This window comes from Hemitrygon akajei, chromosome 6, assembly GCF_048418815.1.
Source record: "Hemitrygon akajei chromosome 6, sHemAka1.3, whole genome shotgun sequence".
NCBI classification, from domain to species: domain Eukaryota; kingdom Metazoa; phylum Chordata; class Chondrichthyes; order Myliobatiformes; family Dasyatidae; genus Hemitrygon; species Hemitrygon akajei.
Genome location: NC_133129.1, coordinates 8,939,938 through 8,953,646, shown reverse-complemented (window position 1 = coordinate 8,953,646; position 13,709 = coordinate 8,939,938). Strand labels below are relative to the sequence as shown.

At 43.9% G+C, this 13,709-nt stretch overlaps 1 protein-coding gene across 3 annotated transcripts in view; it reads left to right on the top strand.

Moving 5' to 3' along the window:
- LOC140728691 (uncharacterized) overlaps positions 1 to 13,709 on the top strand; it is a 265,890-nt gene that overhangs the window by 40,063 nt on the left and 212,118 nt on the right. The window lies entirely within an intron of this gene.

The following is a 13,709-nucleotide window of genomic DNA, read 5'->3' as shown; positions in this document are numbered from 1 at the left end:
TTCACTTCCCCATCACTGAAATGTTTCCACAAACAATCACTTTTAACTTCATCTGATGTTCTCAATACTTGTTACTTACTTATTGTTATTATTATTTCTTCTTTTCTACTGGCACAGTTTGTTGTCTTCTGCACTCTGAGTGAATGTCCTAGTTTGGGCATTGGTTATTATTCTGTCGATTTATTGAGTATGCCCACAAGAAAATTAATCTCAGGGTTGTATTATCTCAGAGAAGCAAGCGATGAGTTTTTTAGGTTACATGTATGTAGATTGATAACAAAATTTTCTTCAAACATTTCTGTGAATTGTCTCTGTTGCCATCTTGTTAACTTATCCACCTATCACCTCCAAGCTTCTCACTTGATCACAATTAATATGCAAAAGGAAACTCATGCAAATAATAAGAAATTAATAATACAGAGAGCACAAGTTGAAAATAAGTAGAAAGCTTGTGGAGTTAGTTCACTGTTGAGGTGAATGAAGGTTCCCTCCACGGATGCTCGACACTCAGCAGTTGTGGCCACATTTTTCTAGTTATATTTCAGAGGAACTTCTTCTGTCAATTTCAAGTTTTACTTCCACTGTCAAACTGCCAACCAGAATGCTATAGACATTGCTGCCGTTCATAAGGTCTCTGAGTTCTTGCACCTTTGGTATGTTCCTGAGCAGTGCTATATGTGGTGAAGGTGTCATACAAAACCGATTGACCACGTTTCCATCTGAAGGCAGCTTGCTTGAGAATGTATGAAACAATTGTTCCCCTGCACAATTAGATTGTGAAAACCTGTGACTGTCTCCATTATTGTTATATGTGAGGATATTTTGAGATAAAGGAGGTAGTATGGGGTATCTCAAAGAACATTAAGGCGTATATCCCCAGGGTGTGGGATATACCTGAGGTTATTGAGAGAAGCAATATCTTTGTGTCCTCTTTAACCTCAGGTAAGGTCCTGGAGGACTGGCAAATAGTGTTGTCCCATTATTCCAGAAGGGTAATAGGAATAATACTGGAAGCTATAGACTGACAGTTATCATGTCTGTAATTGGGAGAGGATTTGGTATCGGATATATGAGCATTTTGAAAACCTTTGGCTAATTAGAAGCAACCAGCATGGCTTTGTGTCAAGGAAGTGTCTTACTAACTGGGTTGTGTTTTTCAAGGAGGTATGAAAGTGATGGATGAAGGTAAATCTGTGGATATTTTGCACGTAGATTTTTAGTAAGGTGTTTGACACCATCCTTCATGGGAGACCATCCAGAAGATTAAGATGGGCTCCTTGGTGACTTAGCTGTTTGGATTAAGAATTGGCTTGCACAAAGAAGGCAAAGAATAATAGCTAGTTGAAGGTCCATGACGAGTGGCATTCTTCAGCGATCCGTACTGGAACCTCTGCTGTTTGTTATAGACATAAATGAGGAGAGAGAGAAACACAAGGTGATAAGTGAAATCCGGAGGGGGAGGGGTGAAGTTAAGAGTTTGGAAGTTGATTGGTGAAGGAGATACAGGGCTGAACAAGGGAGAGTCTGATAGGAGAGGACAGAAGGCATGGCAGAAAGAAAAGGAGGGAGGAGCACCAGAGGGAGGTGATGGGCCGTCAAGGAGATGATGTGAGAGAGGAAAATTCAGATCTGTGTGAAGTGGTTCATTTTGGTAGGTCAAATATGATTTCCGAGTCCATAGGATGCTCAAAGCAGCTGTGCAAGTTGACTCTGTGGTTAAGAAGGCATATGGTGTATTGGCCTTCACCGGTCATGGAATTGAAGTTAGGAGCTGATAGGTAATGTTGCAGCTACATAGGACCCTGGTCAGACCCCACTTGGACTACTGTGCTCAGTTCTGGTCGCCTCACTACAGGAAGGATGTGGAGGCCATAGAAAGGTTGCAGAGGAGATTTACAAGGATGTTGCCCAGATTGGGGAGCATGCGTTATGAGAATAGGTTGAGTGAACTCGGCCTTTTCTCCTTGGAGTATTGGAGGATAAGAGGTGACCTGATAGAAGTGTATAAGATGATGAGAGGCATTGATCATGTGGATAGTCAGAGGCTGTTTCCCAGGGCTGAAATGGTTGCCACAAGAGGACACAGGTTTAAGGTGCTGGGGAGTAGGTACAGAGGAGATGTCAGGGGTAAGTTTTTTACTCAGAGAATGGTGAGTGTGTGGAATGGGCTGCCGGCAACGATGGTAGAGGCAGATACGATAGGGTCTTTAAAGAGACTTTTGGATAGGTACATGGAGCTTAGAAAAATAGAGGGCTATAGGTAAGCCTAGTAATTTCTAAGGTAGGGGCATGTTCGGTGCAACTTTGTGGGCTGAAGGGCCTGTATTGTGCTGTAGGTTTTCTGTGTTTCTCTGGAAAAGGGGATGGGGTGGGGAGCTTTACCTGAAGTTCAAGAAATCGATGTTCATGTCATCAGGACTGAGTCTAACACTCAGTTCCTCCAACCTGAGTGTGGCCTCATCATGACAGTGGAGGAGGCTATGGATTGACAGATAGGAATGGGAATGGGAAGTGGAATTAAAATGGGTGGCCACTGGCAATCCTACATTTTCTGGCGAGGTGGCTCTCAATCTCCATCAGGCCTCACCAATATCCAGGAAGCCACAGCTGGAGAACTGAACACAGTATTTTACCCCAACTGACTCACAGGACTGTTTGGGGCCCTATATGGCAGTGATGGAAGAGATGAAAGGGGCAGGTATATCAATTGTTCCACTTGCCAGGGTAAGTGGCGGGAAGGAGATCAGTGGGAAAGACAAATGGACATGGGGATCTTGCAGGGAGCGACCCTTGTGAGAAGCTGGAAGTGGATGGGGGTTTGGAGGGAAAGACGCTTGGTTGTGAAATCAAGTTGGAGATGGGGGAAGTTGCGGAGAATTATGTGAGGAGTCTGATGAGGTAGTAGGTGAGTATAAGAGGAACCAAACTTTTGTCAATTAACTTTCCAGCTCTCTACTTCATCCCTCCTTCTCCCGGTTTCACCTATCACCTTGTGTTTCTCACTCCCCTTCCCACCTTTTAACTTGACTCCTCATCCTTTTTTCTCCAGTCCAGCTGAAGGGTTTCGGCCCGAAATATCGGCTGTAATCTTTCCCATAGATGCTGCCTGGCTGCTGAGTTCCTGCAGTATTTAGTGTGTTACTTTGATAGTTGTTTATAAGACTGTAAGAGGCAAAAGTAGAGTAGACAACTGATACTGTATGATATTGTTGGGGTGGAAATATGTAATACCAGAGGCATGCATTTAAAGTGGGAGTGGGTAAGTGTGCGGGACAAGTTTGAATGTGCTGCCAGGAGTAATTGTGGAGGCACTACAAAAGAGGTGTTTCAGTGTCTGAGATAGGCACGTGGATATTCAGAGAATAGTGTATAAATTGGTTTGTTACTGTCTCATGGTGGTTGTCCGCCATGTCCAATGATGACAGGAAACCTATACGGGAGAGTTTTTAAAGGGGAAATCCCTTGCACTCTCTCAACCGTGGATGTCCAGCTCCAGTGGTATGAACAAGTGTCACAAACTGGGGTCTTCCTTGGTTGTAATGGATGTGCCTTGTCGTGCCTTGTCAGGCCCTTAGCTCTCCTTGGAGTGTTGCAGTACCGCCTTCCTGGCCATTGGATCTCACTGTAATTCTCCTCCCTACAGTCTGCCAGAGCTGTCTTCACATGCCAGGGCAGACATGTCCCTATATCACCAAGGCATGAGGTCACTGGCTCCCCTTACCTGTTTAACCCACCTATCGAAGTGGTGTACCGGTGTGTGGCCACTGTCAAATTCAAACAGCAAACTGGAGCCACAGGTGAGAGTTGAGTGTCGGTTGGGGACTAAAGCTGAGTCAGCTGCCCTGAAGTGGACATGGCAAGCTCCTTCACCGGAGGTGCTACCCCTCCCTGGGCACCCCATACACTCCATGGAGACATAGAAAACACAGCACAGAAACAGGTCATGTCAAACAATTTAAACTGCTGAACCATAGCCGTCCACACACCCCCCCATACATGTACCTATCCAAATTTCTCTTAAACCTTGAAATCATATCCACCACTTGCACTGACAGCTCATTCCACATGCTCACCACCCTCTAAATGAGAAAGTAATCCCTCTTGTTCCATAGGAACATAGAAAACCTACAGAACAATACAGGCCCTTTGGCCCACAATGCAGTGCAAACATGTCCTTATCTTAGAACTAACTAGGCTTACCCATAGCCCTCTGTTTTTCTATACTCCATGTATCCATTCAGGAGTCTCTTAAATGACCCTATCTTATCCGCCTCCACCACCATCACCGGTAACCCATTCCACACATTCACCACTCTGCGTAAAAAAAACCCCTGACCTCTGCTTTGTACCTACTTCCAAGCACCTTAACACAAAGCCCTCTCGTGCTAGCCATTTCAGGCCTAGGAAAAAGCCTCTGACTATCCACATGATCAATGCCTCTCCTCATCTTATACACCTCTATCAGGTCACCTCTTATCCTCCGTCAGTCTAGGGAGAAAAGACCAAGTTCACTTAACCTATTCTAATAAGGTAATCTCCCCAATCCAGGCAACATCCTTGTAAATCTCCTCTACACCCTTTCGATGGTTTCCACATCCTTCCTGTAGTAAGGCGACCAGAACTGAGCACAGCACTCCAAGTGGGGTCTGACCAAGGTCCTATATAACTGCAACATTACCTCCTGGCTCTTCAACTCAATCCCACAATTGATGAAGACCCATGCACCCTATGTCTTCTTAACCACACAGTCAAACTGCGTGGCAATTTTGAGCGTCCAAGGACTCAGATTCCAAGATCACTCTGATCCTCCATATTTGACCGAACACAATGAACCAGCTCACACTTATCTGGGTTGAACTCCATCTGCCACTTCTCAGCCCAGTTTTGCATCCCATCAATGTCCCACTGTAACATCTGACAGTCGTCCACACTATCCACAGCACTCCCAACCTTTGTGGTATCAGCAAATTTACTAACCCATCCCTCTATTTCCTCATCAGGTCACTTACAAAAATCATGAAGAGAAGGGGTCCCAGAGAATTTTCTCAGACACACAATTGGTCACCGATCTCCTTGCAGAATATGACTCGTCTACAACCACTCTTTGCCTTCTGTGGGCATGCCAGTTCTGGATCCACAAAGCAATGTCCCCTTGGATCCCATGCCTCCTTACTTTCTCAATAAGCCTTGCATGGGGTACCTTATCAAATGCCCTGCTAAAATCCATATACACTACATCTATGGTTCTATCTTCATCAATGTGTTTAGTCACATCCACAAAAAATTCAATCAGGCTTGTGAGGCACTACCTGCTTTTGAGAAAGCTACGCTGACTATTGCTTATCATATTGTGCCTCTCCAAATAGAAACATTGAAACATAGCACAATACAGGCCCTTCGGCCCACAAAGTTGTGCCGAACATGCCCCTACCTTAGAAATTACTAGGCTTACCCATAGCCCTCTATTTTTCTAAGCTCCATGTACCTATCCAATAGTCTCTTAAAAGACCCTATCATATCAGCCTCCACCACCGTTGCCGGCAGCCCATTCCACACACTCACCACTCTCTGAGTAAAATACTTACCCCTGACATCTCCTCTGTACCCACTCCCCAGCACCTAAAACCTGTGTGCTCTTGTGGCAACCATTTTAGCCCTGGGAAAAAGCCTCTGACTCGCCACATGATCAATGCCTCTCATCATCTTATACACTTCAATCAGATCACCTCTCATCCTCCGTCGCTCCAAGGAGAAATGGCTGAGTTCACACAGCCTATTCTCATAAGGCATGATCCCCAATTCAGGGAACATTCTTGTAAATCTCCTCTGCACCCTCTCTGTGGCTTCCACATCCTTCCTGTAGTGAGGCAAACAGAACTGAGCACTGTACTCCAAGTGGGGTCTGACCAGAGTCCTATATAGCTGCAACATTACCTCTCGGCTCCTAAATTCAATTCCACGATTGATGAGGGCCAATACTTCATATGCCTTCTTAGCCACAGAGTCAACCTGCGCAGCTGCTTTGTTAGGTCAATTCAATTTTATTGTCATTTCGACCATAAATGTTGGTACAGTACACAGTAAAGACGAGACAACGTTTTTCAGGACCATGGTGCTACATTAAACAGTACAAAAACTACATTGAACTACATAACCCAACACAAAAACTACACTAGACTACAGACCTACCCAGGACTGCAGAATGTACACAGAACCATATAACAATTACAGCACGGAAATAGTCCATCTTGGCCCTTCAAGTCCATGCCGAATGCTTACTCTCACCTGGTCCCACTGGCCCGTACTCATCCCATAACCGTCCATTCCTTTCCTGTCCATATACCTATCCAATTTTACTTTAAATGACAATACTGAACCTGCCTCTACCACTTCTACTGGAAGCTCATTCCACACAGCTACCACTCTCTGAGTAAAGAAATACCCCCTCGTGTTACCCTTAAACTTTTGCCCCCTAACTCTCAACTCATGTCCTCTTGTTTGAATCTCCCCTACTCTCAATGGAAAAAGCCTATCCACGTCAACTCTATCTATCCCCCTCATAATTTTAAATACCTCTATCAAGTCCCCCCTCAACCTTCTACGCTCCAAAGAATAAAGACCTAACTTGTTCAACCTTTCCCTGTAACTTAGGTGCTGAAACCCAGGTAACATTCTATTAAATCTTCTCTGTACTCTCTCTATTTTGTTGACATCTTTCCTATAATTCGGTGACCAGAACTGTACACAATACTCCAAATTCGGCCTTACCAATGCCTTGTACAATTTTAACATTACATCCCAACTCCTATACTCAATGCTTTGATTTATAAAGGCCAATATACCAAAAGCTTTCTTCACCACTCTATCCACATGAGATTTCACCTTCAGGGAACTATGCACCATTATTCCTAGATAACTCTGTTCTACTGCATTCTTCAATGCCTTACCATTTACCATGTATGTCCTATTTGGATTATTCCTACCAAAATGTAGCACCTCACACTTATCAGCATTAAACTCCATCTGCCATCTTTCAGCCCACTCTTCTAACTGGCCTAAATCTCTCTGCAAGCTTTGAAAACCTACTTCATTATCCACAACGTCACCTACCTTAGTATCATCTGCATACTTACTAATCCAATTTACCACCCCATCATCCAGATCATTAATGTATATGACAAACAACATTGGACCCAATACAGATCCCTGAGGCACACCACTAGTCATCGGCCTCCAACTTGACAAACAGTTATCCACCACTACTCTCTGGCATCTCCCATCCAGCCACTGTTGAATCCATTTTACTACTTTAATATTAATACCTAATGATTGAACCTTCCTAACTAACCTTCCGTGCGGAACCTTGTCAAAGGCCTTACTGATGTCCATATAGACAACATCCACTGCTTTACCCTCGTCAACTTTCCTCGTAACCTCTTCAAAAAATTCAATAAGATTTGTCAAACATGACCTTCCACACACAAATCCATGTTGACTGTTTTTAATCAGACACTGAATATCCAGATAATTATATATACCATCTCAAAGAATACTTTCCATTAATTAACCCACCACTGATGTCAAACTGACAGGCCTATAATTGCTAGGTCTACTCTTAGAACCCTTTTTAAACTATGGAACCACATGAGCAATACGCCAATCCTCTGGCACCATCCCCATTTCTAATGACATTTGAAATATTTCTGTTAGAGCCCCTGCTATTTCTACACTAATCTCCCTCAAGGTCCTTGGGAATATCCTGTCAGGACCTTGAGATTTATCCACCTTTATATTCCTTAAGAGCATCAGTACTTCCTCCTCTTTAATCGTCATAGTTTCCATAACTTCCCTACTTGTTTCCCTTACCTTACACAATTCAATATCCTCCTCCTTAGTGAATACTGAAGAAAAGAAATTGTTCAAAATCTCCCCCATCTCTTTCGGCTCCACACATAGCTGTCCAGTCTGATTCTCTAAGGGACCAATTTTATCCCTCACTATTCTTTACTTATTAATATAACTGTAGAAACCCTTTGGATTTATTTTCACCTTACTTGCCAAAGCAACCTCGTATCTTCTTTTAGCTTTTCTAATTTCTTTCTTAAGATTCTTTTTACATTCTTTATATTTCTTGAGCACCTCATTTACTCCATGCTGCCTATATTTATTGTAGATATCGCTCCTTTTTCTAACCAAGTTTCCAACATCCTTTGAAAATCATGGCTCTCTCAAACTTTTAACCTTTCCTTTCAACCTAACAGGAACATAAAGATTCTGTACCCTCAAAATTTCACCTTTAAATGACCACCATTTCTCTATTACATCCTTCCCATAAATCAAATTGTCCCAATCCACTCCTTCTAATTCCTTTCTCATCTCCTCAAAGTTAGCCTTTCTTCAATCAAAAATCTCAACCCTGAGTCCAGTCCTATCCTGCCCCATAATTATATTGAAACTAATGGTATTGTGATCACTGGACCCAAAGTGCTCCCCAGCACATACCTCCGTCACCTGACATATCTCATTCCCTAACAGGAGATCCAACACTGCCCCTTCTCTAGTTGGTACCTCTATGTATTGCTGCAAAAAACTATCCTGCACACATAGAAACATAGAAAATAGCTGCAGGAGTAGGCCATTCGGCCCTTTGAGCCTGCACCGCAATTCAGTATGATCATGGCTGATCATCCAACTCAGAACCCTGTACCTGCTTTCTCTCCATACCCCCCCCCCCCCGATCCCTTTAGCCACAAGGGCCATATCTAACCTCCTTTTAAATATAGCCAATGAACCGGCCTCAACTGTTTCCTGTGGCAGAGAATTCCACAGATTCACCACTCTCTGTGTGAAGAAGTTTTTCCTCATCTCGGTCCTAAAAGGCTTCCCCATTATCCTTAAACTGTGACCCCTCGTTCTGGACTTCCCCAACATCAGAAACAATCTTCCTGCATCTAGCCTATCCAATCCCTTTAGAATTTTATACGTTTCAATAAGATCCCCCCTCAATCTACTAAATTCCAGTGAGTATAAGCCTAGTCGATCCAGTCTTTCTTCATATGAAAGTCCTGCCATCCCAGGAATCAATCTGGTAAACCTTCTTTGTACTCCCTCTATGGCAAAAATGTCTTTCCTCAGATTAGGGGACCAAAACTGCACACAATACTCTAGGTGTGGTCTCACCAAGACCTTGTACAACTGCAGTAGAACCTCCCTGCTCCTGTACTCAAATCCTTTTGCTATGAATGCCAACATACCATTTGCCTTTTTCACCGCCTGCTGTACCTGCATGCCCACCTTCAATGACTGGTGTACAATGACACCCAGGTCTCGTTGCACCTCCCCTTTTCCTAATCGGCCACCATTCAGATAATAATCTGTTTTCCTGTTCTTGCATCCAAAGTGGATAACCTCACATTTATCCACATTAAATTGCATCTGCCATGAATTTGCCCATTTACCTAACCTATCCAAGTCACCCTGCATCCTCTTAGCATCCTCCTCACAGCTAACACCGCCACCCAGCTTCGTGTCATCCGCAAACTTGGAGATGCTGCATTTAATTCCCTTGTCTAAATCATTAATATATATTGTAAACAACTGGGGTCCCAGCACTGAGCCTTGCGGTACCCCACTAGTCACTGCCTGCCATTCTGAAAAGGTCCCGTTTGCTCCCACTCTTTGCTTCCTGTCTGCCAACCAGTTCTCTATCCACATCAATACCATACCCCCAATACCGTGTGCTTTAAGTTTGCACACTAATCTCCTGTGTGGGACTTTGTCAAAAGCCTTTTGAAAATCTAAATATACCACATCCACTGGCTCTCCCCTATCCACTCTACTAGTTACATCTTCAAAAAATTCTGTAAGATTCGTCAGACATGATTTTCCTTTCACAAATCCATGCTGACTTTGTCCGATGATTTCACCTACCAACTCTAGCATTTTCCCCACCACTGATGTCAGACTAACCAGTCGATAATTCCACAGTTTTTCTCTCCCTCCTTTTTTAAAAAATGGGGTTACATTAGCCACCCTCCAATCCTCAGGAACTAATGCAGAATCTAAGGAGTTTTGAAAAGTTATCAGTAATGTATCCACTATTTCTTGGGCTACTTCCTTAAACACTCTGGGATGTAGACCATCTGGCCCTGGGGATTTATCTGCCTTTAATCCCTTCAATTTACCTAACACCACTTCCCTACTAACATGTATTTCCCTCAGTTCCTCCATCTCACTAGACCCTCGGTCCCTTACTATTTCCGGAAGATTATTTATGTCCTCCTTAGTGAAGACAGAACCAAAGTAGTTATTCAATTGGTCTGCCATGTCCTTGTTCCCTATGATCAATTCACTTGTTTCTAACTGTAAGGGACCTACATTTGTCTTGACCAATCTTTTTCTTTTCACGTATCTATAAAAGCTTTTACAGTCAGTTTTTATGTTCCCTGCCAGCTTTCTCTCATAATCTTTTTTCCCTTTCCTAATTAAGCCCTTTGTCCTCCTCTGCTGGTCTCTGAATTTCTCTCAGTCCTCAGGTGTACCACTTTTTCTGGCTAATTTATATGTTCCTTCTTTGGACTTGATACTATCCCTAATTACCCTTGTCAGCCATGGGTGCACTACCTTCCCTGGTTTATTCTTTTGCCAAACTGGGATGAACAATTGTTGTAGTTCATCCATGCGATCTTTAAATGCTTGCCATTGCATATCCACCATCAACCCTTTAAGAATCATTTGCCAGTCTATCTTAGCTAATTCACGTCTCATACCTTCAAAGTTACCCTTCTTTAAGTTCAGAACCTTTGTTTCTGAATTAACTATGTCACTCTCCATCTTAATGAAGAATTCCACCATATTATGGTCACTCTTACCCAAGGGTCCTCGCACGACAAGATTGCTAACTAACCCTTCCTCATTGCTCAATACCCAATCTAGAATGGCCTGCTCTCTAGTTGGTTCCTCGACATGTTGGTTCAGAAAATCATCCCGCATACATTCCAAGAAATCTTCTTCCTCAGCACCCTTACCAATTTGGTTCACCCAATCTATATGTAGATTGAAGTCACTCATTATAACTATTGTTCCTTTATTGCACGCATTTCTAATCTCCTGTTTAATGCCATCCCCAACCTCACTACTACTGTTAGGTGGCCTGTACACAACTCCCACCAGCGTTTTCTGCAGCTCTACCCAAATCGATTCCACATCCTCCAGGCTAATGTCCTTCCTTTCTATTGCGTTAATCTCCTTTCTAACCAGCAACGCTACCCCACCTCCTTTTCTTTCCTGTCTATCCCTCCTGAATATTGAATATCCCTGGATGTTGAGCTCCTATCCTTGGTCACCCTGGAGCCATGTCTCTGTGATCCCAACTATATCATATTAATAACTATCTGCACATTTATCTCATATTCATTAATAACTGTCTGCACATTTTACAAACTCCAAACCATCCATCCTTTTTACAGTATGGGCTTCCCAGTCTATGTGTGGAAAATTAAAATCTCCCACAATCACAACCCTGTGCTTACTACAAATTTCTGCTATCTCCTTGCAAATTTGCTCCTTCAATTCTCTCTCCCCATTAGGTGGTCTATACTACACCCCTATGTGTTACTACACCTTTCCCATTCCTCAATTCCATCCAAATAGCCTCCCTACACGAGCTCTCTAATCTATCCTGCCAGAGCACCATTGTTATATTTTCTCTGACAAGCAACGCAACACCTCCCCCTCTTGTCCCTCCGATTCTATCACATCTGCAGCAACGAAATCCAGGAATATTTAGTTGCCAATCACACCCCTCCTGCAACCATGTTTCACTAATAGCTACAACATCATATTTCCAGGTATCAATCCATGTTCTAAGCTCATCCACCTTTCTTACAATGCTCCTAGCATTAAAATAAATGCATTTAAGAAATTCTCCACCTCTTCCTCTCTGTTTATCTCTAACAGTACAAAGAACTTTACTGTCTTCTTTTTCTTCCTTGTCCCATACATCTGTTCCTACACTCTGGTTCCCCTCCCCCCTCATATCTAGTTTAAATCCACTGGAGCCTCTCTAGCAAACCTGCCTGCAAGAATATTTGTCCCCTTCCAGTTCGGATGTAAACCGTCCCGCCGGAACAGGTCCCACCTTCCCTGGAAAATTGCCCAATTATCTATAAATCTGAAGCCCTCCGTCCTGCACCATGTCTTCAGCCACGTGTTGATCTGCGCTATCTTACTATTTCTAAACCCACCTGCATGTGGCACTGGTAGTAATCCTGAGATTGCTATCCTGGAAGTCCTGTCCTTTAACTTGGCACCTAGCTCCCTAAACTCACCTTTCAGGACTTCTTCACTCTTCCTACCCACGTTATTGGTCCCTACATGGACCACGACATCTGGCTGCTCACCCTCCCTCTTGAGAATACTGAGAACTCAATCCGAGATATCGCAGACCCTGGCACCAGGGAGACAACAAACCATCTGGGATTCTCGATCTCTTCCACAGAACCTCCTATCTGTCCCCCTAACTAATGAATCCCCTATCACTACTGCTCTCCTCTTTTCCCTCCTTCCCTTCGGAGCTGAGGGTCCAGTCTCGGTGCCAGAGATGCAACCACTGCAACTTGTCCCAGATAGGTCGTCCCCACCAACACGGTATACTTATTGTTGATGGCAGTGCAGGCATTACAATAAATAATAAACAAGACAATAGGCAGAGCAGAGGGCAGTAGTTGGGTAGTCCGATGGCTTAGGGGAAAATCTGTTACATAAATAAACAGCTGAATGGCAGCGTCCAGGATGCCGTCTGTTTCTGTACTCCGCTGAGTATTTTGTTGCCACAGATGTAGTCCAGTTTAATGTCCATTAGAGAGCAGAGTGGACGGGAGAGGCTGGCTTGGGCTTACTTTTCTCCTGGCACGGACTCCTGCCTGCTCACCTCACTTCCGCTTCCTCGCACATCGCTTATGACATCCCCACCTCCGGCCACCAGCATCGGGCGACTCTGAGGACTGCAGGCCCATGATCCTATGGACTCGGACCCCAAGATCCGTCTGATCCTCCACACTACCAAGGGTCTTACCATTAATACTATATTCTGCCATCATATTTGACCTACCAAAATGAACCACTTCCCACTTGGCTGGGTTGATCTCCATCTGCCATTTCTCAGCCCAGTTTTGCATCCTATCAATGTCCTGCCGTAACCTCTGACAACTCTCCACACTATCCACAGCACCTCCAACCTTTATGTGTCATCAGCAAACTTACTAACGCATCCCTCCACTTCCTCATCCAGGTCATTTATAAAAATCACGAAGAGTAGGTGTCCCAGAACAGAACTCTGAGGCACTCCACTGGTCACCGACCTCCATGCAGAATATGACACCTCTACAACCACTCTTTGCCTTCTGTGGGCAAGCCAGTTCTGGATCCACAAAGCAATGTCCCCTTGGATCCCATGCCTCCTTACTTTCTCAATAAACCATGCATTTATCTGCCACTTCATTCTATTCCTCTCCTCACTGTCACGTGGCACAGACAGCCACCCTGAGATTACTATCCTTGGGGTCCTGCTTCTCAGCTTCCTGCCTAACTCCCCATAGTCTTTTGTCAAGACCTCCTCCCTTTTTCTTCCTATGTAATTGACGCTAATATGTACCACGACCTCTGGCTGCTCACACTCCCTTTCCAGGATATTGTGGACGCATCCAGAA